Here is a 25534-nt window from a genome sequence, read left to right as displayed (position 1 = left end):
AACGTTGCCAGAGGTGTGGACTCGAGTCACATGACTTGGACTCGAGTCAGACTCGAGTCCAAGACTCCTTTGTTTATTGTGCATAAATAGTGAATTGTCCTGACACAATATTAAGTTTCGCTTCTGTTATTATGGTACATTGACAAAAACATATACTTTTATTCACAGGATAAAACAGTTTTTTGTATCACTAATTGCCCAGTACGATTACAGCATACAATATTATTGTCACTGCTACATTTCTGTGATGCTACCAGAAATTATTTCCAGTACTAATTAATTACCATTGAGCTCAAAGGTCCTATTAATAAACGGTTAATGAATGTGTATTTATGAAGACGATTTGTGAGACTGGTAAACTTATGATACGTACGATGGTCTTTACTTTCTACACGGTGCATTTCAAGGTCCTGTACCCATCCGTCGGTAAACTGTACCTGGGCTTGTTGCAGTGACCTGAAGTTACTAAACTTTCATGAGTGTATGCACTCACTCCAAGAACCGTATAATTATAAATATGCATATAAATATGCTACAATGAGATAGCTGACTTCATCTAACTAGCAAATGTTGTCCAGGCTACGTTGGTGACGCAGTTTTTTTAATGTGTATGATATTCTTGTCATGCGATTTTAAAGCCGGTCCTACAACCGCATCCAAGAATAACATGCGGCTTATCTCAGAACTGTCGGTGAAAATTATTCTTGGAGCTAGGTTTGATTGAGCTGCATTTTATAGAGGTGCAATTTCACAATTTGTATATATTTTCTATGTTCACTATTTTGTCATGTGTTGAGAAAAACACAGATTTAAAAATTACATGGTCTAATATTTACATTTAGCATAACTGCAACATGCTTTTTTCAGGGTTTTTTTTTAAAGACTCGAAAGGACTTGAAATTCAAAATTTCAGACTTGTGACTTTACTCGGACTTTTACACCAGTGACTTGAGACTCGGCTCTGACTTGCCTGACATTACTTGAGACTTGACTTGTGACTTGAGGATAAAGACTTGAGACTTACTTGAGACTTGCAAAACAATGACTTGGTCCCACCTCTGAACGTTGCACTGAAAATCTCCTTGTGATTGCTTTGATTGCTAGCAGGCTTCCACAAATACCAGTCATTTTCATGGAAGCAGCAGTGAAACTGTGAAAAAGGGGATTAGTGTTGGGGTTGTTATTCAAAGAATAATGTATTACACATTAGTCATTATCCTAAGTCTTGCTGCTGGGCTGGTCTCGGCATTGACTTAGTTTTATCATCACTTTGGATCCTTGGGTTACTTTGCGTTAGCATGCTAGTGTCCTATAGAGTCATTTTGTGCAATAAAAATAAAAGTACTTTCTATACCATTTTCCTCCTGTAACACTTGGTTGTCCATTGGTTGCGGCAGCAGGATACAATTTTTATTTTGAAAAGTTGTATCCTACTGCTTTCTCTGTGTCCACTTTGGATTGGAATTTCTTGGACGTTTCTTATTACAGCTCAGAGAGTAAGTAGCGAGTTTCTGCAGACAAGTTGGCATCTTTTGTGCAAACTACCGGTGGCAACCTGCTTGTGAATAAAAGCATCACAAGGCCAGCAGCAACAAGTACCATCTAGCAGCCACCAGTTAATCTATGCTTTCACTTCAGTTAGTTACTAAATATCAAGAACTTTGAAAGTTTCTTCAAGTGCAACATAGAAAAAAAACCATCAAACAGAAAAATAAAGGTTCTCGTTAGGGTCTCACATAATAATAAAGCAAGACTTTTCTCAGTTCAGAGGATAAATTCATCAAGATACTGGCCCGAGAAAAAGCCAATTAATGGTACACAACATTAACATTTCCGAGTTCAAGCAGCAGACACAACTGAGCATCACCAGCTCTGAGATACATACAATCAAAGAAACCATTACTGAGGGAGACCAAGAAGGAGGATCAAACTGCTTTGTTAAACACACACACACACACACACACACACACACACACACACACACACACACACACACACACACACACACACACACACACACAGAGAGATCCCAACAGTGTGTGAATGGATGTTTGCTTTACAGCATTTTCACTCACATCTGCTTTATAAATAGTGGAACAATTATTTGCTTCGCAGAAGGAACAAGACTTACAGCAAAACAAAGGCTCTGTGAGGGCTACTGGCCTGAAACACACCTTTTTTGGGTTGGGGTATAGCATGAAGGCAAATCCACTTCCTCCTGGGTTCTTGGAAAAACTCCAGGTGATGAGCTCATGAAGGTCCTGTAGAGAATAAACATGAATGAATGAGTTAAATGGTGGAGTACACCTTGGACTGGTCACCTGGCAAGAAACTTTTTATATATTTTTTAAATTTCTAAAGCATTCAAAGTGATAGAGGGAAGTAACCATAAAAGTGTCTAGGTAAGAAAAAAAAAGTTGTCAAAGAAGACTCAAAGAAGGCAAATCTACATATAAAATACGATTTTATTAAGAAAATGTAACTTTACAGGCAGCTATGCAGCTAAATATATAAAAACCCACAAGACAAATTATTTTTAAAGGTCCCAGCTGTTGGAAAAAAAGAGAATTGCTGAAGATCACAAAGAAAATGCTTTATTCAAAGAAGCAGAACGCAACCTCTCACTATTAGCTTAGGATTGAAACTGACCCAATGAAGTTTGCTGCTTCCTTTCCCCAATATAAAAGGAATTTTAAAAAGCAGCTGAAATAGAAAAATACATATAAAAACAAATGTACAGTTAAATGTGACATTTTTTTCTTTGAATTTCCATTTTCCTAGATTTTTTAAAATTTATTTACTTATCAGTTTAATTTCCCATCCACTTCATTCATTTTTGATTCATACAGTAGTCCCATGTCATTCACTAACTTCTGTATTTTGTTTCTATTAAAACTAGAGATGGACCGATCTGATATTACGTATTGGTATCAGTCCAATACTGACCTAAATTACTGGATCGGATATCAGAGAGAAATCGGAGAGAAATCAAAAATGTAATCCGATCCATTAAATATCACGTAACTCAGCTCATAACCTTAGCACGTCGAGCAGTATGCGTGACGTGATAGAGTGGCTGTGGCGTGCGAGACCTCTCGGTGGTCTGGTTGAGTGTTTGGAGCCTCGCTACCAAACCAGCATTTCATCTCCAAGAAAGTTATCCCAGAGAGAAGTAAAGCAAGTGTGTAAATTCATCTCTGAATGTTTGTACAGCATTCCCATATTAAGCCCTGCCTCTTCTGCAGGGGCGGGTGTAGCAAAATTTAGCCAGGGGGGCCGATAGGGCATTAACAGGAAAAGGGGGGCACAAAAACATACTTTTCTTTCTTATTCTCAGTTAAAATGTCTAGCTTTTAATAAATAACTATCTGAATCTTACACCCAAAGTTTTAATCTGATGTAAAATGTATAAAATCCATTACTGTATATAGTAACTATTAAGTCTAATATACCCTAGGAAGCTACTTTTTTCCTTTGGGAAGGTTCCATCTGTGCAGTCTGCAAATTTGTTGAAGAAAGATGTTAAGCATCATGAGGTGGAGGGTGGGGGTGCTTCCCTTTTTTTTTTTTTTTTTTTTGCTGGGAGTTGGCAACCCTATTACCGTAGTTAGGTTGCTTAATATTTCCGCTAAGTGCTCTTTAAAATACCAGAATAAGGAGGATGGAGTAGGTTTAAGTTTATTAGATTGATCAGTTTTGCTGAACTATGAAATATTTTGGGTGCAGTGTATTTTTTGCATACAGGTTTAACAGAATAGCTTTATTTATTTATTTTTTTAAAACTTCAGTATGAACTTATACAAAACACAGCAAGATATTAAAACAGTTTTATTGATTAAAAAATACACTATATCGGATTCATATCGGTATCAGCAGATATCCAAATTTATGATATCGGTATCGGTATTGGACATACAAAAGTGGTATCGTGCCATCTCTAATTCAAACACAGATTGACAAGTTTGCAATACTATTTATAAATAAAAAGCAGTTATTCAGTCATTGACATAATATGCAGAGAGGCATATGGTTTACAGCTTTAAATGATAGTGTTTGTTATAGTTTCACATTATTGTGTTTAGTTGTTTCAAAGTAATAAAGTGTTATAGCTAATTCACAGAAAACAAGTTTTTGAAATATCTTCTTGTGTTTTCCAGATGAAACGTGCATCTGTCTTTCAGCTGGCTTAAGTGTACATGGAAACGTACATCCACTGAAAATAAGACAGAGATTATTTATTAATAACATTTAAGTATCACCATTTAAACGAATGCATTTTCTTTGTATAAATATTTATGTTTATTTATTCGTTTGCTCTGTCAGCACTAAAGTGACTTTATTACCTCTGACTCCTTGAGATTAATGGATTTTCCATCAGACAACTGTTTGAAGATTTCTGTTGAAGAACACAACTTTGAGTTTAAACTGTACAAATCATGAACCTTAATCAAATCTTAGAAGCGAGAAAGATGTTTTCCACTGAAAAAACTTTTCATTCTCACTGCATGAGATTTATTTTCAGCTATCTACACATCTACTGTTGTTATTTCTTCTCGGCTTCACTTACTCTTCATGCAGTCCAAGCGAATTATGAGATTGATGAAGCACTCCAGTGCCATGTGTCCAGAGGAGGCGCCATAGCGCAGAGCCATCAGACTGAGCATGTCATCTGAAACCTTCATTCCTGAAGAACACACACAGTCAGACTTCAGGAGGAGTTTGCTTATCTATCCATCTATCTAATTGCATTATTAAGCTGGTATGAAATCCCATGCCATTTGTGAGGATGACAGACAGTAGTCACAATATTCAGCCATGTGCAAAGTCATAAGGATGACCTGACATCAAGAGTAAGTAAGTAGGATGTGGGCCAACAGCTGGACTCGGGATCATCTAATCTTGCCATCAGGCTTTAAATATGTTTGGAAAACAATCTCATCCAGCTCCAAAGGAGCTATTCAGGGCTTTGGTTGTTTCATGGGATGGGTAGTGTACAGGGAGGGAGGTTCTCTGGTTGAACCTGTCCTGTCTGGCTGATGCAAATAAAGCAGAAGTCACAGATAAAGGTATATTTTGCCTAACCAGATAATAAGGACAAGGGGGGCAGGTATTTGCAGATATTAGAAACCCTCATTTCCCCTCATCCAAATGCACCAGGAAGTGGTTTGTGTGCTTGTAACTTTATGATGATAATTTTTATCCAAACATTAACATGTTTACTGTGACGTTTACAATATCATCTATATAATGAATATATATTAATTATACAATACTATACTATAATTCTTGTATTTTTTCTAATGATAATTTATGCAGTTAAACTATAATCTAGAATTTTATTACATAATTTAATGTGATTCAGTGTTGCAGTATGAAGCACAGAATTTTTTTTTTGTTCATACTATTTATATTTGAACATATTACATTTATATTAAATATACTGAATCCTTGTCTGATATACCTGAAGCTACAAATGCGTTCCTCAGCTCACTCAGTGACAGCGTTCCTGTTTTTGAAACGTCGGTGAGGAAGAAAGTCTCCTGATAAGAGAAGACTGAAACCATGAAACTGATCAGGGAAAATCTTCACATCTATAGCAGATGTAGTGATATATGTTTTAAGACTGTTTTTTTCCCTTTACCTTGTACTTGGTGACCTTGTTCCACAGACGGACAAATTCCTCACTGTTTAGTTTGCCTGTGATCGATGTCTTTTAAAACCCACATTAAGGTAGCAAAGGGACAAATCTTAGTCTGGTCTTTCAGATGAGTAATGCTGGTTATATCAACAGAAGACCACTCAGGTTTGCTTACACATAGACTATTCTTCTGTTATGTACCTACAAAGATTCATTGTTACTTTTCAACAGCTCAGAAAGGCAAACTACAAAGTTTCTTAATCTGCTTTTTCTAGTATCACATGTATTATAACAGGATACATCAATTAGAGCCACCATGCTGCGACAGGCATCAAGGCTGAACCCTCCAGATTTCATTTCTCCTAAATAAAACAGAGTTGAATTAGCAAAGACAGTGTAGCACAATTGTCATCCACAGTATTCAGAGTCATAGACTGCATGTCGAAGTAGCCATGGCGATTAAGAAACTGAGGGTCTTGCACACCCTGCTGTATTACTGATGTTTACACTCATGTGGACCACAGTTAATTTTGTATTAATAAGTTAGAGTCATAGTCTCATAAACCAGAGTTTGCCAGAGTCCGATGAAGGCTTACAGGAAATAATACTGATTTATAAATTGGACGGGTCAGACCTGGAAACTACGCTATATGAACAAAAGTATTTACAGGGCTCCAAACCTCCTCTGGCAATAACATCAGCACAAAAACTGTGCACAAGGAGCTTCATGGAATGGGTTCCCATGGCCAAACAGCCATGTGTAGGTGGCCCAGTAAATTTAAATTGAGCTTGACAGACTTTTTAAAGGCCAAACCTTTCAGGATGTTTTCATTTAGAAGCCTCTGGAGCTGCTCAGCATCCACTTCTTCATACTGAAACATTAATTGATTTGGTTTACTACATGATACATTACACAGACGTTAGACACATAATGCTATATAAACTTGTAATATTGCAGTAATGCGGCTAATATTATTAGCAAAAAGATCTTTTTTAATTACCTTGTCAGAGTATTGACGGAAGAATGTTTTCTTGTTTTCTTCATCCTGATGGTTTTTTACTTTTGTGACCTGACGAGTCAACAGTTCACATTAATAACACATGAACAGCAAAATAACACGGACACAATTAAATGATTTGTTACAAACCTTTTCAACTGGCTCATATCTTTGCTCATTTGAATTTGAATTCTCACTGTGGGGAGACCAATATGCATTACTTTCATAGAAATCAATTGTAATGTGTCAAATGCAAATTTTGTTTCAAAACTTTTTTTTATGTCATATCTTCAGACATCGAGGGTGAGCATACTAGCAACATGTCTCTTCTCTTGAGTGGATGGTGAGGATGAAGGAGGCTGTCTCGTTGGGTTTGAAGGTGGATGGCACAATCAGGTATTCACCAGGCTTCAGCATAAGGAACTCTATCACCTCACGAGCATTCATGTATTTATCACTCCGAGCAACAGGCAGATGGGTGTTGAAGAACATTGCTGGAAACTTCCCACTTTGCGTTTTGTACTGAAATTATTCAAAGTGATATTTCAGCTCCCCAATTTCATTTGAAGAAGTTTCTGAAGTGCGTACAGACATGTCAACTTGAAGGTTTTATGTATCAGCACATAAATTAGCTGTAAAATGAGATAAATACAATCACAAATGAACACCAACAGTTGGCGTACAACAAATTGAAACACTGTGGCGGGACCTCGAGAGAGTTGAGCATAAACAAATGCAGACAAACCTCAATGAATTGCAGCAACAATGTTCTTTCACGTTATTGCTGCTAAAGCTGGTTCTACAGCTTATTGAACCATGGGGTGTACTTAGTTTTTCCACACACCTCTTATTTGGCTTGGCCTTTGTTACATAAATAATTACACAGTGTGTTATATCATGCATTGTTTTTGATTTAAACAATCTTACAACCAGAGGCGGAGCCAGACATTTGAAACACCCGGGGCTTAGCCCAAAAGGGTAGTATGCATGTGGGATTTTTTTTTTTTTTTTTTTTTTGGGGGGGGGGGGGGTTAGAAATGAGTGAAAGATTAATAGGCTCTGTTTTGAGTTTTGTTCAAAAAAGAATGTCTTCTTATAGGGAAAAATATATATCACATGTGCAGGACACCTTAAACTAGTTTTTTAATTAAGCGGCAAGGCAGAACAAGGTCAGGGCTGTATCAAGACATGAGGACTAAACCCCAATTCAACCAGACTCAGAACTGATCCAGAATTAAAACAGGACTACAAGAGTTCAAAATCAGGAGTACTTGGGATTTAACCAAGACAGAACCACAATCAGAACTAGATGATAGTAGCACTAAAAATCATCATAGACCTGCACTACACTTGTTTAATTCTACCAAAGTACACTATTTAGATTGAGAAAAGTTTATATAATTATTTAGCCTTGTTGTGCAAACAAGCCTGCAAAACTTAATAAATATAGAATTTGAAAAATAACAAACCTAAAAAGAAACACTAGGTACGAGATACATGAGTACCTATTATACGGTGATACTTTTGGCAAACGACCATTTGACTAACATGTGTGTCTCACCTGCTCTTGTTCCATCTCTGTTCTGTCCTCATTCTCCATCTCCCTCTCTGTTCCTCTCTCTCCCTCTGTGTGCTGACAATCATCAAATATACAGGTGAAACCAGATATTTACAAACTCTTCAGATCAAAACACAAACACTTTTTTAATTGCAACATCAAATCAGACTAAATGTTTATTTTTTTTGATTGATAAATATAAAAAACACATTTGTTAACTTTAAGAGTAAAGAGAGAAACTATCTGTATTTCTTAATTGTAAATGGCACCAAATTGTATTCAAAATTGAGCCACACTTATGGAGGTCCACAGTTCTTTTTCTGGTGTTTTGGTTGATATCGCTTGGTTTTCCCATTTCAAAGAAACAGGCTCTGTGTTTTGCCTTATATGCATCCACAGCTGTGCCACCACTTTACTCACATGGACTCTACTAACCTATCAGAAGCTTCTTCAGCTCAGAATGGAATCCTCTGGAGTTTTCTTATTAATTAACAATAAACTTAGTGTACATGTACTCCTAAATTTGATGAAAGTGATAAAAATAGATCTCTCTCTCTCTCTTTATTCTGACATTTAACTAATTCAAAATATATTTCAATATTTATCTAAAACAAAAGTTTACTCTAAATTGATGTTGTACAGTAAAAATATTTTATGTTTTCTCCCTAAAGTGTATGTAAATATCTGGTTACAAATGTGAATATCCTGCTGTGTACTGAAACCCCTCTTGTTTTGCATAGAAATATACTGAACAACATACAAAGCATAATATATAAAATAACATTTACCTGAGTTTTTTCTTTGAAAGAACCCTCTAATGTCCATTCTTATATTTCAGTACATAACTGAAACCGATTTAGTCGGGGAGGGTAAGAACTGAAAATATGAAATAAACACACGTAAGCTAAGACTCTCTTAAAAAAATAGCATTTGTTCGGCTTTTCATTTCGCCATTTGTTGATTCACTTGAAGAGCGAGTAACGTAATATTGGTCAAGTGATCAGTTTGATATCAATCTTTCATGATGCACCGTCATATTTACATTATTTGTACAGTAGGAATGATTTGCTTTGGTACCTGGTCAAACTTAAGCTCTCCTTAGTATGGCTGGCTCCGTTTCTCCAACAGCGCACTCACTGCTGGCAGCAGCTGCCCCACCCCCTCTCTCAGTCGCTTAGTGACTGAGCTCGGATCATACCAATATCAGGGGGGATTCATGCACAGTCGTAAATTCCCACAGTGTGCACTATGTGCTTCGAATATTGTGTGTACTTTTTGTTTTATACAGTTGTCAGCCAGGCATCTAACTATGAAAAAATTACACTCCAAAAGACCCCGGGCTTCTGACAAAACAACCCGGGCTTAAGCCCAGTAAGCCACCCCCACGCTCCGCCCCTGCTTACAACATAGCAGTGTTTCCTGATACATAAAACCTTAATAGTGAAAGACAGTGTACTTTCTTTTTCACATCACCATACAGTGGCTTGCAACAGTATTCGGCCCCCTTGAACTTTCCCACATTTTGTCACATTACAGCCACAAACATGAATCAATTTTATTGGAATTCCACGTGAAAGACCAATTCAAAGTGGTGTACACGTGAGAAGTGGAACGAAAATCATACATGATTCCAAACATTTTTTACAAATAAATAACTGCAAAGTGGGGTGTGCGTAATTATTCAGCCCCCTGAGTTAATACTTTGTAGAACCACCTTTTGCTGCAATTACAGCTGCCAGTGTTTTAGGGTCTGTCTCTACCAGCTTCGCACATCTAGAGACTGAAATCTAAGGAGCTTGGAAAGAAAACCGTCTGGACTTCTTTAAGTTGCTTAAAGACGTTTCACCTCTCATCCAAGAAGCTTCTTCAGTTCTAAGGTCAAATGGTGGAGAGTCCCAGATTTAAACCCAGTGGGAGTATCCCCCCAATAGAGGGAGCCAAGGGAGCCTTGGCTCATGTGATTAGGTAGAGGATCATCAGGGGGACCTTTTGTCCCTCTTTTGGGGGGATACTCCTACTGGGTTTAAATCTGGGACTCTCCACCATTTGACCTTAGAACTGAAGAAGCTTCTTGGATGAGAGGTGAAACGTCTTCAAGCAACTTAAAGAAGCCCAGACGCTTTTCTTTCCAAGCTCCTTAGATTACGATGATCTGGATGACTGAGAACCTTCACAGACATCTACAGACTGAAATCTTTGCCCATTCTTCTTTGCAAAACAGCTCCAGCTCAGTCAGATTAGATGGACAGCGTTTGTGAACAGCAGTTTTCAGATCTTGCCACAGATTCTGGATTGGATTTAGATCTGGACTTTGACTGGGCCATTCTAACACATGGATATGTTTTGTTTTAAACCAGTCCATTGTTGCCCTGGCTTTATGTTTAGGGTCGTTGTCCTGCTGGAAGGTGAACCTCCGCCCCAGTCTCAAGTCTTATGCAGACTCCAAGAGGTTTTCTTCCAAGATTGCCCTGTATTTGGCTCCATCCATCTTCCCATCAACTCTGACCAGCTTCCCTGTCCCTGCTGAAGAGAAGCACCCCCAGAGCATGATGCTGCCACCACCATATTTGACAGTGGGGATGGTGTGTTCAGAGTGATGTGCAGTGTTAGTTTTCCGCCATACACAGCGTTTTGCATTTTGGCCAAAAAGTTCCATTTTGGTCTCATCTGACCAGAGCAGCTTCTTCCACATGTTTGCTGTGTCCCCCACGTGGCTTGTGGCAAACTGCAAACAAGTCTTCTTATGGTTTCTGTTAACAATGGCTTTCTTCTTGCCACTCTTTATGCAAAGACCAACTTTGTGCAGTGCACGACTAATAGTTTTCCTATGGACAGATTCCCCCACCTGAGCTGTAGATCTCTGCAGCTCGTCCAGAGTCACCATGGGCCTCTTGGCTGCATTTCTGATCAGCGCTCTCCTTGTTCGGCCTGTGAGTTTAGGTGGACGGCCTTGTCTTGGTAGGTTTACAGTTGTGCCATACTCCTTCCATTTCTGAATGATTGCTTGAACAGTGCTCCGTGTGATGTTCAAGGCTTGGGAAATCTTTTTGTAGCCTAAGCCTGCTTTAAATTTCTCAATAACTTCATCCCTGACCTGTCTGGTGTGTTCTTTGGACTTCATGGTGTTGTTGCTCCCAATATTCTCTTAGACAACCTCTGAGGCTGTCACAGAGCAGCTGTATTTGTACTGACATTAGATTACACACAGGTGCACTCTGTTTAGTCATTAGCACTCATCAGGCAATGTCTATGGGCAACTGACTGCACTCAGACCAAAGGGGGCTGAATAATTACGCACACCCCACTTTGCAGTTATTTATTTGTAAAAAATGTTTGGAATCATGTATGATTTTCGTTCCCCTTCTCACGTGTACACCACTTTGTGTTGGTCTTTCACGTGGAATTCTAATAAAATTGATTCATGTTTGTGGCTGTAATGTGACAAAATGTGGGAAAGTTCAAGGGGGCCGAATACTTTTGCAAGCCACTGTATGTGTATTATAAACATGAAATAGAATAAATTAGCTTCTTACGTCTTTGGTCACCTTGAAGGACGTCAGGAATTTCATTCATGTTGGGAATAAATAATAATTCAGTTAGTCATTAGTTAGTTATTTCAACATGTGCACAGCCACTGTATGAATGTTTGGACAGCATATTAAAGCTTGGCTTGCTAACAAAATGTTTTCTAGCCCACAAATAATTTTTATGTTGTAGTTAATTTTTGATCTGTCATTTTCTGCATTTAAATGCCACATTATTATTGTTGTTTCCACATTACGATACAAATTCTGACAATGGTTAAATACATTTTCATGCTCTGAAAATGTCAACTTCAACATGGTTTTTATTTTCACCATAGTTAGTTTATGTTCTCTTTTGCATGCATTTTCTTTCCATATGTATGATAGATAGAGACAGAGAAATACTTACTAAATATACAGAAAAACCAATGTGGAGGTTCTACACCAGGCGTCTGTTCCTCTTGTCAGGCTTTTGCATGAGAGACACTAGGATGTTTTTCTCCCCATTGGACTCAGAGTTTTCACCTACGACCTTAATTCGATACTGTGGATTTGTCCAGAAAGTGTCTGGAGGACATAGAGGGAAAAATATGTTTTATTTACATGAATTGAAGATTAAAACATTATGTTTTTGCTGTATGTGGCGCTGGCCCTTTCCCTCATTCCCCTTATTTGTCAGAGCTCAGTGACAATCAGTTTCTGCATGTTTCTGTAACATCTTATTTTCTTGCAAATGTGTTTTTCTGTATTATAGCAAAACATTAATATTGTTTTAATGTACAACAGAACATTTAAACACCTATATTCCAGTATATGCTATATAATTACCTCTGTTATTTATGCAGCCTCCAGCAGTAGTTCCAGCAACCCACCGACCCTCGTACACAGAGGTCTTCCACTGAGCAGAGGATTTTCCATCTATGAAGTCTGGTTTCAGGCCACAGATGTCAAGATCTGTGTAGAACTTACAGAGATCTTCAAATGCCATCCTGTTAATAAAATCAGGTAGATTCTCATTCCTAATTTATTTAGATGTGATGTCAAAGTATAAAACTCTAAGCTTATAACATAGTACAGAGTAAATAAAGCAAAAAAAGAGAAAACTACAACTTCTGGTGGTATTAATATAATACCGCCAGAGGTTGTAGTTTTCTTTTGACGAAATTTGCTTACCAAAACTCTCCATCATCAGCCACTGAAAGGCACTTTTGGCGGTCTTGAGAACTCAGTGTTCCACATGGGGGACCTTAAAGACAGTATTTTAGGTAAGAGATGACACATTATGTTGTTAATTTTTATCTAGAGTTGCATGTATTGAAGAAAAAATATTCCCTAAGTAAATATAGGCAGTGTTTGGTAAGTTACTTTAAATTAGTAACTTAGTTACATTAATAGTTACTTCTATCAAAAGTAACTCTGTTACTTCAAGTTACTCGTTACTTTCAAAGTAACTAGTTACTAGGGAAAGTAACTTTGGTTTTACTCAGAATTCTCTTGTTAATGTGTTGCTTCCATAACTTTGCCAGTCTTCTAGCTTGCTTACTTTCCACAAGTGCACTGTGCTACCTTCCAACAGAAAGGAAAAAATAATGTGCATATTTCCACGAGAGAAATCCAACGCCTGGGCCGTCGTTGAGCACCCCCATGATTCTAGCCTACGTCACAGCGTCATGTGCGCTTCTTACATCCAACACAAAAACTGCAGTCGTGGTGCTTTGATTGTACTCAGAACTCGGAAATTCTGCCTTCTGAATAGGAAGATGTAGGTAACACCAGACTGCAGATGAGCTGCATACAGGGCTGGACTGGGACAAAAAATCAGCCCAGGCATTTTGACTAGAGAGCGGCCGCCATTATAGGAAAAATCATAAAGCCTTTGAATGAAAACAAATGCTGTTGTGACAGTGATATACACTGTTTTGATGGTATATATGTATCAATCTATCAATTGTTTGTTGTAAGATTGAGATAATTATTCATTAAAAGCTAGATATTTTAAATGAGAATAAGAAAGAAAAGTATTTCTTTGTGCCCCCCTCTCCCTGTTAATGCCCTACATGGCCCCCCCGGCAAAACTTAGCTAGACCCGCCCCTGCAGTTGCCAGCCGTCAGCTACGTAAAAAAGGATCCTGGGGTTATTTGTCTCTCAGAAACAGTTCATAACTTCCCTTCAACTCATTCATGTCACCTAAAAGGTAAACCTGTTTCTCCATCACCTGTTCAGCTCTGATGATTCAGTAAAGACATCTCCTGGTTTCATCTTCATGTTTCCCTCTCACCACATACCCAAACCGATATCATGACCAGCAGCTTTTACAGCTGTGGCTCCAGCAAACATCAGCTGATACTAGAAAGCATCTAAGTATTCTAACAACAGCTGATCAAGCTTAAACGTGCTGCTGTTGTTTAGCGCGACATCCGCTGGTTTCCTCTTTCGGCGCAAAGTGAGCGATAAACAAACGAGAGAGAAAATCCGATCAGCTGATCATTGATCAGTTTCATGATTGAAGTAGCAACAGGAGAGGGAGGGGTGAGAATGAGAGAAGAAGAGGCAGCTGTGCAGCAAAGACACAGAATAACTCCAGCTTTGTGTCTTTTTCATTCTAGCTGAAGTCCGGGACAAACTGTGTCCCTTTTCACCTCGATACGAAACGCTTGATATTTTCTCTGAATACAAGACAATTCCGTTTTTCATGGGACGGTTGGCAACACTAATAATTAACCTTATGAACAAAATAAAGTTCAACATCAGTAACATCATAGCACCCACCCAGCTGTATAGAAACTCTGTCATGCTAGCTAGTACCCAGAATGAAAAAGTCGCATAACGAAAATAAACTACCCCTAAACTTGGTTTATATCTCACCCAGAGAGACTGCAGGTCATAACTTCTTACCTGAAGTTCAGTTCACCTGACACTCCGACCGTCGGCCGCCTCTGGTCTCTGCTTCACCTGCTTCCCCTTTCCCCCATCCACCTGCTGGCCTCCTCCACTTGCTAATGTTACTGAATCTGTGGAAGCTCCACGATAGCCACCGCAAGAAGTAACGAATAACGACCCTATCTAAATCCCAGTAACGATTGAATCCTGATTTTGGCATAATAACTAGTTACCGTGCTCGTTACCACAATAATAACGTAGTTACTGTAACGCGTTAGTCCCAACACTCAATATAGGTTAAAAGGTTGTACTTTCACCTGCATTTTAAACTAAATATTACACCGGTTTGTTTAAGCAGTAACTGGAAAAAACAGTTCAGACTAAATTTCCCTTAAAGACCAGAACTACTTGAGTAACTGAGTCACTTTTAGAGCAGCAAGTACACAATGCAGATGTCAACATTTTTACAACATGTAATTTTATCCATCATGTCTTCATGAAACAGTACCAAAGCTGATTACTGCTTACCAATCACTCCAGTCTCCTTCCCACTCTCCTTTGCCCCAGGGGTTCCACAAACGGATCAGCTTCACAACTTTTCCTTGGCTAATAAGCTGGCAGCAGGCAACAGAAAAATCAGTTGTTATGGTATTTAAATGTATGCTCAAAGGTTTTTAAATCTCCCCTTTAACATATTTGTCCAATATGTCAGGAACCTGTTTTTGCTGTAATTCTTCCTAAACTGCATACTGTGGGAAATGTTATTACTGTAGATTCACTTCCAATAATAACTGTGATTACTGTATAATTCTTTACCTCTTTAACCCCTGTTACAGTGTAGGCGTGCCCTTGGACCAGTCCATTTGGCAAAACTGTGTTAGCAGATGTTTCCTACAACCAAAGAACATTATTTTTATTTTTTACAATGACCAAAGACTTCTGATACAATAATATCATTAGGAAAAAGTGACTGCAAAATTTTTCGTTATGTTGATTTAAAGCAAATTTCAACATTTTGCGACACACTTATTTGTCTTCATAAAGCTACTTCTGGCAGTCAATTAACAAAAAAGTTCAAATCAAATCAAATCAAATCACTTTTATTGTCACATCACATGTGCAGGTACATTGGTACAGCACATGTGAGTGAAATTCTTGTGTGCGAGCTTCACAAGCAACAGAGTTGTGCAAAATACAATAATGTAAACAAGCAAAATACAAGAATGGCTACATCTGAAACTAATAAATATATGTACAATATATAATAGTATATGCATTTCTGGATGTGTATACTAAATATTTTTCTACGTGTGTGTGTGTGTGTGTGTGTGTGTGTGTGTGAGTGTGTGTGTGTACACATATTTTACAAATTAAATAGAGTAAACAATAAATAAAAATATATAAAATAAAATATACAGAGTGAGACATGTGCAAAACAGTGGCGTTACTGTACAGTATGGAGTGCATAATGTTAAAGTTCCAGTAGTGAAGCTGAGGTGTCTATGAAGTGTTCAGCAGTCTGATGGCCTGGTGGAAGAAGCTGTCTCTCAGTCTGCTGGTTCGGGACCGGATGCTGCAGAACCTCCTTCCTGATGGAAGTAGTCTGAACAGTTTATGGCTGGGGTGACTGGAGTCCTTGATGATCCTCCCCGCTTTCCTCAGGCACCGCTTCCTGTAGATGTCTTGGAGGGAGGGAAGCTCACCTCCAATTATCCGTTCAGAGCACCGCACTACTCGCTGGAGAGTCTAGCTATCAACTCAAGTCACCCTCAATATAAGGATTCACAGATGCGGGAGACCAAAGTTACAAAAAAAATATTTCTTCTAAAATTAAAAAAAGGCTTTTGCCATGAAAATGATGGGTATAATCTATGTACATCATTCTCAGTTCATGTATGCATACAAAAAAAATCCACATCACAAGATGCTTGTGTTCAAGTATATTCACCATCTTCATCTCCATGATTTAGCATTCTCATCTTTCCATGAGAAGGCGGTGCTGTTGCCATACCAGGTGGTGATGCATCCAGTGAGGATGCTCTCAATGGCACAGTGATAGAAGGTCCTGAGGATGCAGGGACTCATGCCGAATCTTTTCAGTCTCCTGAGAAAGAAGAGGCGCTGCTGCGCCTTCTTCACTGTTTTGTTTGTGTGTACTGACCATGTAAGATCCTCAGCCAGGTGTACGCCAAGGAACCGGAAGCTGCTCACTCTCTCCACAGCAGCGCCGCTGATGGTGATGGGGGTGTGTACTTCTCTGCACCTCCGGAAGTCCACTATCAACTCCTTTGTCTTTGCGACGTTGAGGGTGAGATGGTTGTAAGTAAGTAAGTAAGTAAAATTTATTTATATAGCACTTTTTAAGACAAAAACGCTGTTACAAAGTGCTTCACATAAAAACATGTCAAACGAACAATATTAGAAGAAATATAAAAGCATATCAAACAGGCAATAGTACAATATAAATATAAAATAAGACAACATATTACCCAAATGCCTGTCTAAACAGATGAGTTTTAAGCTGTTTTTTAAAAGAGGCCACCGTGTCGATGGTGCGTAGTGAGGAGGGTAAACCGTTCCACAGTATTGGAGCCAGGGTTTGAAAAGCGTGATCCCCCTTTGTTTTCAGACGAGTCCGTGGAATAGATAGACGACCACTATCAGTGGATCTAAGAGTTCGCTTTGGAGAATAGGGTTTGAGAAGCTCCGAGATATAGATGGGGGCCTTACCTTGTAGAGACATAAACGTAAAGGTGAGGATTTTAAACTTATATCTATACCCAATCGGAAGCCAATGCAAGGATTTTAGTATAGGAGTGATATGTGAAAATTTATTGCTGTGGGTTAAAAGCCTTGCTGCAGCATTTTGAACCGCTTGGAGCCGATTTAGTGAGGCCTTAGATACACAGGAGAAAAGTGCATTACAATAGTCTAGCCGGGAGGAAATAAAGGTGTGGACAAGCATCTCCAGTTCGGTTGTGGAGACAATAGTCCTGAGTTTGGCAATATTTCTTAAGTGGAAAAAGCAGGAACGGGTCACGGATTTAATATGAACGTCAAAGGACAAAGATTGGTCAAAAATTATCCCAAGATTCCGAGCAGTGGCTTTTATCGTCGATGAAAAAGCACCCAGATGTTGACTAATTTGGGGCTTGATATTCTCTGGGGCAAGGATTAAGCACTCTGTCTTATCTGCGTTCAGTTGCAGGAAATTGTTTGTCATCCAAAGATTAATTTCCTTAAGACAGTCCATAAGAGTGGATAGCTTGTCTAATTCCCAAGATTTAAAAGAAATGTATAATTGGATGTCGTCTGCATACAAATGATAAGAAATATTTTTGAAACCGCTAATGATCCGGCCTAAGGGAAGAATATATAGTGAAAATAACAGGGGGCTTAAAACCGAACCTTGTGGAACTCCACATAGGAACTTCGCCACGTCTGATTGGAAGTTTCCCACTGAAACTAGAAGCGTCCTATCTTCCAGAAATGAGGTGAACCACTTTAGGACAGATCCAGATATCCCTACCATGCAATTTAAGCGATGGATTAAGATCTGATGGTCAACGGTATCAAAGGCTGAACTAAGGTCCAGAAGAACCAGGACTGAGCAATCACCCCTGTCTGCAGCCATCAAGAGGTCATTTGTGACTTTCAGCAGAGCTGTTTCTGTAGAGTGTAACTTTCTAAAACCCGATTGGAATTTATCAAGAATGTTATGCTTCTCCAGCGCTTTCTTTACTTGTAGCCAAACAACTTTTTCTAAGATTTTAGAGATAAAAGGAAGTTTTGAGATGGGCCTGTAGCTTGACTGAAGTGTTGGATCCAGGTTAGGCTTTTTCAGCAGAGGTTGAATAACCCCCTGTTTAAAGCACCTGGGGACAGAGCCAGATAGCAATGAATGGTTTATCAGCGTGACCACAGAGGGCCCGATGGTCTCAAAAACTTTACAAAATAGATGAGTAGGTAAGACATCAGCTAAACTCGTTGAAGGATTCAATTGAGTCAGTGTTTCCAATAAATCCTCTAAAGAAACTGGGAGGAAAGATTCCATAATTATGGAGTGTGGACGATCATAGTTGGTGGGGTTACCTGAGGGAGTTATGTTACCTCTTAGGCAACTAATCTTATCTTGAAAAAATTTTAAAAATTCATTACAGTCTTTATCTGAAAAGACAGGTATACATGGCGTTGGGGGGGAGACGATGCTACTCACTGTATCAAAGACAACTTTCGGATTTCTTTTTCCTACTGCAAGTAGTTGAGAGAAGTAAGTGGCTCTTGAGTCTGTCACCATGTCATTAAAGGTAGATAATAGTTCTTTTAAATGGAGCTTGTGAACCTCGAGTTTTGTGATTTTTCCACAGGCGCTCGGTTTTTCGGCATATTCGCCTAAAGCTGCGGATAGCTTCTGTAAACCAGGGCGGGCATTTAACAGTACTGCCTTTCCTGATTTTAAGAGGAGCCACTTTATCTAGAATTTTTTGACATTGTGAATTGAAGGAGGCCATCTGCTGATCTATATCATCTGTTTCAGATAAATTGTTATCAAACAATTCCATAAATTCTTCTACCGCTGAGTCGTTAATTAATCGTGAACGCTTCTCATAAACAGAGGGTAGAGTGTCATAAGTAAAAGAAAGGTCAAATAAAAGGTATTTATGATCACTAATAAAAATGTCTCTGCAATGGACTGGGCCAATATCCAAACCCAGTGATAATATCAGGTCCAGGGTGTGGCCACCACTGTGTGTTGGCCCAGTCACATGTTGGACAAGGTTAAAAGAGTCTAAGAGAGTGAGAAAATCCGAAGCAGCGTGACATGAACTGTCATCAACATGAAGATTAAAATCCCCCAGCAGAAGAATTCTTTCCAGCTTAATGGTGGAGGATAGAAAATCCCCAAACTCCACTAAGAAACTCCTAGCTAGTCCCGGTGGCCTATAGATTAAAATCACATAGAAGGGGTGAGTCCTATTGATCTTCATCATCTGGATTTCAAAGGAGTTAAAGGAGGGGGTCTTTACCAGCCGACAGAAAAAGGAGTTTCTAGAAATAACTGCCAACCCACCACCACGTCCTGAGAGACGCGGTGTGGTTAAGCACTTACAGTCTGCTGGACACAGTTCATTAAAATGGACAAATTCCATATTCCGCTGCCAGGTTTCAGTTAGGAACATAAAGTCCAAATTATTCCTAATGAAAAGGTCGTTGAGAACAAATGCCTTATTTGAGATCGAGCGGCAATTTAATAGACCCATGTTAATCGGCGGTGCTGGAGCATCACTGTTTACACCCTGAGGGGCTTGGTGCAGGTTCGCACTGCATACTCCTCGGGGCTTTTTACCGTTTAGTATAATCCGTGGGACAATAGGACGGTCACTCACATGGTCTGGGAAGACTGTTCTCAGACACGGCGTCCTGATGAAGCCCAAGTGGGGAAGCTGTGTATTTAGCTGGAGGTCCGCCTTAGCAAAAACATCCAATGTTGAGAGCTCCAAGCAGGACGTTAAATCAGCGGTACTCTTATATTTCCGTAATCTCACTTGGATGCCCGCTCTCCTTCCTCGTCTTCTCTGACGGTGATTTGTCCGGGAATGGCGGCTCCGGTTTTTCCCTGGCCCGGGCAAGCAAGGGACGTAATGGGCAACAGCTGATCGCCCGGAGGGTGGAGAGAAGCCTCGAAAATATTTCCAGGTTTCATCCATAGATTCCATAGTTGATTTAATCCGAAGTAAAGTGTGGCGATCGTAAACATAGGTAGCTGTAATCTTATCCACAGACAGCAGCAAAATCGGTAATGCAACATAAAACAGGAGAACACAGAGTTTGACAGCGGCATTGCCGATCACAGGCGCCATCTTGTCAAAAGAGTAGCATGATAAGACCCACTGGTGTCTTGACACCAGTGGGTCAGGGCGCTGACCTCCTCCCTGTAAGCTGTCTCATCACTGTTGGTGATAAGACCCACCACTGTAGTGTCGTCCGCAAACTTCACAATGATGTTGGAGTTGTTAGTGGCCGTGCAGTCGTAGGTGTAGAGTGAGTACAGGAGAGGGCTCAGTACACACCCCTGTGGAGCACCAGTGTTCAGTGTGATGGGGGATGAGGTGATGCTGCCCAGTCTGACCACTTGGCGTCTGTCAGACAGGAAGCTAAGGATCCAGCTGCAGAGGGAGCTGCTCAGTCCTAGATCCTGCAGTTTCCTATCCAGCTTCGAGGGAACGATGGTATTGAATGCTGAGCTGTAATCTACAAACAGCATTCTCACATACGTGTCTCTCTTCTCCAGGTGTGACAGGGCAGTATGTAGTGTCAGGGCTATGGCATCATCAGTGGACCTGTTGTGGCGGTATGCGAACTGTAGAGGGTCCAGTGAGTCGGGTAGTGCAGAGCAGATGAAGTCCCTGACCAGCTTCTCGAAGCATTTGCTTACGATGGGGGTCAGGGCTACAGGTCGCCAGTCGTTCAATGAGGAGATGGTGGAGGATTTGGGTACAGGGACGATGGTGGCCATTTTGAAGCAGGCTGGGACTACAGACAGAGAGAGGGAAAGGTTGAAGATGTGCGTGAACACTCCAGCCAGCTGAGCCGCGCATGACTTGAGGACGCGGCCGGGAATCCCGTCCGGACCAGTAGCTTTGCGTGCGTTCACCTTCCTGAAGCACCTCCGCACATCCTCCTCAGACACAGTGTGCGCACTGACGTCATCCACGGTGCGCACACTGTCCGGTCTCATGGTGTTCGCTGTGTCGAATCTAGTGTAGAATACGTTTAGATCCTCACACAGAGAGGCCGTGGTCTGCAGTGTGCTGGTTTTCCCTCTAAAGTCTGTGATCGTGTTTAGTCCCTGCCACATACTCCGAGGGTTGTCAAACTGTTGCTCCACCCTGTCCCTGTACTCACGTTTGGCTGCTTTGATCGTCTTCCGGAGTTGGTAATGTGCGTGTTTGTAGTCCGATGTACTCTGAAAGTTTTGCAACTTTCAGAGTCAAATAGGTCAAAACTGTCTTCTAGTTCCAGAATCTACATTCCCAATTAAGCGCATCCCAAAGTGCATGCTAACTTGGGTTGCATTTTTGCAGTATTGGTTGATTACTCCATAACTGTAACTTATCATTACATCATTGCTTTAGTTTTATATTTTTCGTGGAATATGTTACCAGTTTTATCAGTTGATAATGAAGTGCAGTCTGAGTGGAAAACACTCAACACATTTTAAATCTCACCATCTCTCATCCGCAAAACAAAATCATGATGTGGGAGACCAGGAAGTATTGGCTATCAAGCTCACTTCGGAGGAATGGAGGCACTGGCTGGAGAGCATGGCTCAACCATTTATTGTTTGGACAGACCACAAAAATCTGGCATATCTGCAATCATCTAAACATCTAAATACTTGACAGAGACGCCCGTGAATATGTTATAGCCTGTTCAACCTGCGCTTGGAATAAGCACTGGAACCAACCACCTGCTGGTCGATTACAACCACTGCCTACTGCTCTCCAATGTGTTGCAACATCCAATCAATCTATCTGAAGCTAGCAGCTACCTTGGGTGGAGTACACAATAGCCTGACATCTCGGTGTGGTGGGGCATTGTCTGCTGGGCTGTGCGGACGCACCTGCAGGGCATCCGCAATCACGCCCGACGTGTTAAAACATGGCGACTCAAGGGTTGGTTTGTGTTGTGGCGAGAAGTGCTGAATAAAGATGGCTAAAATTCAAGATCTGTGGTCCCACCGTGCCTTATTCTCACCACACTGGTGCCGAAACCCAGGACGCGGCACAACAGAGCCAGGGCAGGGAGGGGCTGTCCCAGATGATGGCTGACTTGGCGGCTATCCAGCAGGAGCAGGTGGCAGAGGTACGCGTTAGGCACCTTAGCAGCCGGAGGTGGTAGACGAGGCAGGCAATAGTCCGCGCCGGCCGGAGGAGAGTAAGCGGCTGGGTGAAGGGCTGCTACTGCCAGGAGCAGTGGAGGAGCTGCTCCAGCCGAATGCGGCAGACAAGGCACGCGAGGTGTCTACACCTACTGGAGGTAGAGGAGCCACTGCGGGAAGGGCTGCTCCAGCCGGGAGTGGTGGAGGAGGCCCTCAAGTCGGAGGTGTACGAGGTGCGAGGGGGTCCATGCCTGCTGGGTGAGGAGCCGCTGCATGAGGGGTTGCTCCAGCCGGGAGTGGTAGAGGAGCCGCTGCAGCCAGAGAGGAATCAGGTGCACGAGGGTCCTGTCCAGCCGGGAGCAGTGGAGCAGCTGCTCCAGCCGGAGACAATGGAGGAGCCACGCAGGGAGACAGAGGTCCCCGTGTAAGGGGGACCTGCACGAACTGGGGCCAAGAGCAAGACGCAAGCTGTCCTGGAACAATGGACGAGTGTCCAACCGCCTTTGAGCAGGTGCTCACGGCTGTGCCTGCAGGGTCGTGCCGGTTCGCCAGGTATTCAACTGCCGGACCAGTGTCGCTGCTGGAGGCGTGGGCGGCCTCCGCAAGAGACACTGCCCTGTCATCAGGTTGGAGGCCGGTGGGCGGGAGTAGGTTCGGCCAGATGGCTCCCCGGCCTCAATCGGGCGATGGGTTGTATGTGGTGGGGGTATGTGGTGGGGTGTGGTCTGCGGTGCCGTGCGGACGCACCTGCAGGACATCCGCAATCACGCCCGCCGTGTTAAAACACAGGACTCAGGGGTTGATGTGTGTTGAGGTGAGAAGTGCTGAATAAAGATGGCTCAAATTCAAGATGGTCCCGCTGTGCCTTATTCTCGCCACACTCGGCTACTGCTCTGACTCTGTTTATTTGTGCTTACCCCTTGAGGTGTACCACAGCTCATCAATGTGTTGGATTTGCCAGCTCTGCATATCAGCCCCCACACGTCTGAACTGGCGTCCGACAGCTGGACGCACATGTGGACGCCACCGGTGAAATCCATCACAGCCTCTGAAGGAGTTCCAGAAGTCATGTCGGTGTAGGAACCACAAACCCTGACAGAGGTAGATAATATTTTTCACAGATCCCCCACATGTAACTTGTTCACTGTATATCGGATAAATCATATGTTTCTTTGCATACTTGGCATAAGCTTTCTCCAGCAGAGCAGGCCAGAACTCATTTGGATCTTTGGAGTGAACAAAGATTAGTCTGCCATTGATCGTCGGCAACTTGTCATCAATGACGACGTCCACCCACTGCCCGAATCTCCAGAACTAAAGTAAAGATACAATTGTTTTGTGAGCTTGTTGTGTTTCATGAAATTTGATCATTAGAGACAAAATAATCCAAACTCTGTGAAATAAACAGCTTTTAAATTTTCGTTTAGTGGGGGAAAAAAACAGTTAAAGATAATAATTACTTCTCTATACTGATAGTTTAATGATGTTTACCCTGAAGTGAAAAATGCCACAGTAGTTCTCTTTGATTTTTTGGTCGAGCGGAACAACTTGTTCAAAAATGTGATTCTGGAAAGTCAGTGCGCCGATTGATGCAAGAAACCAGCAGTTTCCTGTTTAACAACAACAAAAAAAGAACAATCAGGACTGTAGGCAGATACAAGAGTGTAAATATTAGGAGTGAAGAAATGACCCTACCAAGTACACCTTGACCAAAGTCAAATCTGGAGACGCCATCAACCACAAATTCAGCATCAGGAGCAATTTGCTGTAAAACAGGGAGTATGCCCCAAATTTGAGAGGTTTGGGTCTCAGTTTGAAATATGAAACTCTTCCAGGGCCCTTAATTCACAACTTTTTTATATAACAGAAAATGAAATAAACTGAATAATTATCCTGAAAAGAAGCTCATGATCAAAAGTCAGTCAGAAAAAGAAAGAATAATCATAATTTTGTAAACTTGTGGCTTTGATTCTTTTCAGAATGTGAATATTTCATGTTATTTTTAAACTAGATTACAAACTAACTAATCAGGTTGTTTAGGATAACAGAATGCATTTTTAATAGAATATCTTTTATTTAATCCTTAAGGATTGATTTAATTCTTTTTCACAGCCACTAGAGGGCACTGTTATAGTCAAAATTTAACTTCTTGAGTCATGAGAAGATTTATAGTTTCACAATCTCAAATATGGTAGGGCAAAGGTGGAAAAAAATGTTGCTTTGCAGTAATGTGATACTGCGTCTAATGTGCAGTTTAAACATTTTTAAATACTCACCGCAGGTCTTAGCCACTTCACGTGGGCCAGGTCGGAGGGCATCAGTATCCCCTGGCCAACAGACTTTGCATCAGGGGGGAACATGTCATCGAGGTACCTTACTCCTTTGGTTAGACAGTACTGTTTCAGGTTCTTGAAGTCTTGGTTAAAGAACTTCTCAGGGTTGGAGATGCTCCCATATCCCATCTGCTTGTGACGAGCCTCCATAATGTTCAGGCATGCACCAGGAGGAGGCATTGCTGCAGTGTTTGTCTCTGTTTTCAAGAAGTTGGCATGTAAATTTGACAGATTAGTATAATAAATGACACAGTACAAAAAAAACATATAATATATATATTATAATATATTAATATATATAAATAATGCAAACATTGTTTAGGTTATTTTCTTTCAAAAGAAAAAGAAAATAACTGCAACAAAAAAAGTATCAATGAAATGCCCATATAGTAAGAATATTTAAGAACTATTACTATGAAACTAATAAAAACAAAACAAAACCTAACACTAAAAATAAACAGAAAAAGAAAAACTATAATAACTTTGATTTGAGTCATTAGTCCTTAAATTGTTAAACAAACATTTTACCTGAACGAGTCACGAAAGAGGAAGCATGTTGTTTAGTAGATACGGAGCAGGTCTGCAGGTAAGAGTGGACAGGCTTCAGTCTTATATAATGCCCACAATCCCCTAAATCAGCCAGGAAAGGTTGTGGCTCCTCCTTACCTTACTATGGAAATTTCACTTAAACTCCACCACTTTCCTTGGAATTACCCTTGA

General features: G+C 40.7%; 1 pseudogene across 1 annotated transcript; it reads right to left on the bottom strand.

The window, feature by feature from the left end:
* Positions 1–4186: 4186 nt before the first annotated feature.
* LOC308389333 (calpain-1 catalytic subunit-like) lies at positions 4187–24994 on the bottom strand (annotated as a pseudogene). The gene is made up of 20 exons: positions 24758–24994; positions 24177–24246; positions 23973–24091; positions 23662–23795; positions 23399–23573; positions 15416–15490; positions 15128–15213; positions 12892–12964; positions 12547–12707; positions 12128–12285; positions 6950–7158; positions 6787–6832; positions 6640–6708; positions 6453–6510; positions 5939–6000; positions 5642–5710; positions 5462–5540; positions 4568–4684; positions 4344–4396; positions 4187–4213 (listed from the first exon to the last, which is right to left on the bottom strand). The product of its transcript is annotated as a calpain-1 catalytic subunit-like (transcript).
* Positions 24995–25534: the final 540 nt, after the last annotated feature.

This window comes from Rhamphochromis sp. 'chilingali' (assembly GCF_963969265.1).
Source record: "Rhamphochromis sp. 'chilingali' genome assembly, chromosome: 21".
NCBI lineage: Eukaryota > Metazoa > Chordata > Actinopteri > Cichliformes > Cichlidae > Rhamphochromis > Rhamphochromis sp. 'chilingali'.
This window is presented reverse-complemented; position numbering and strand designations above follow the sequence as displayed.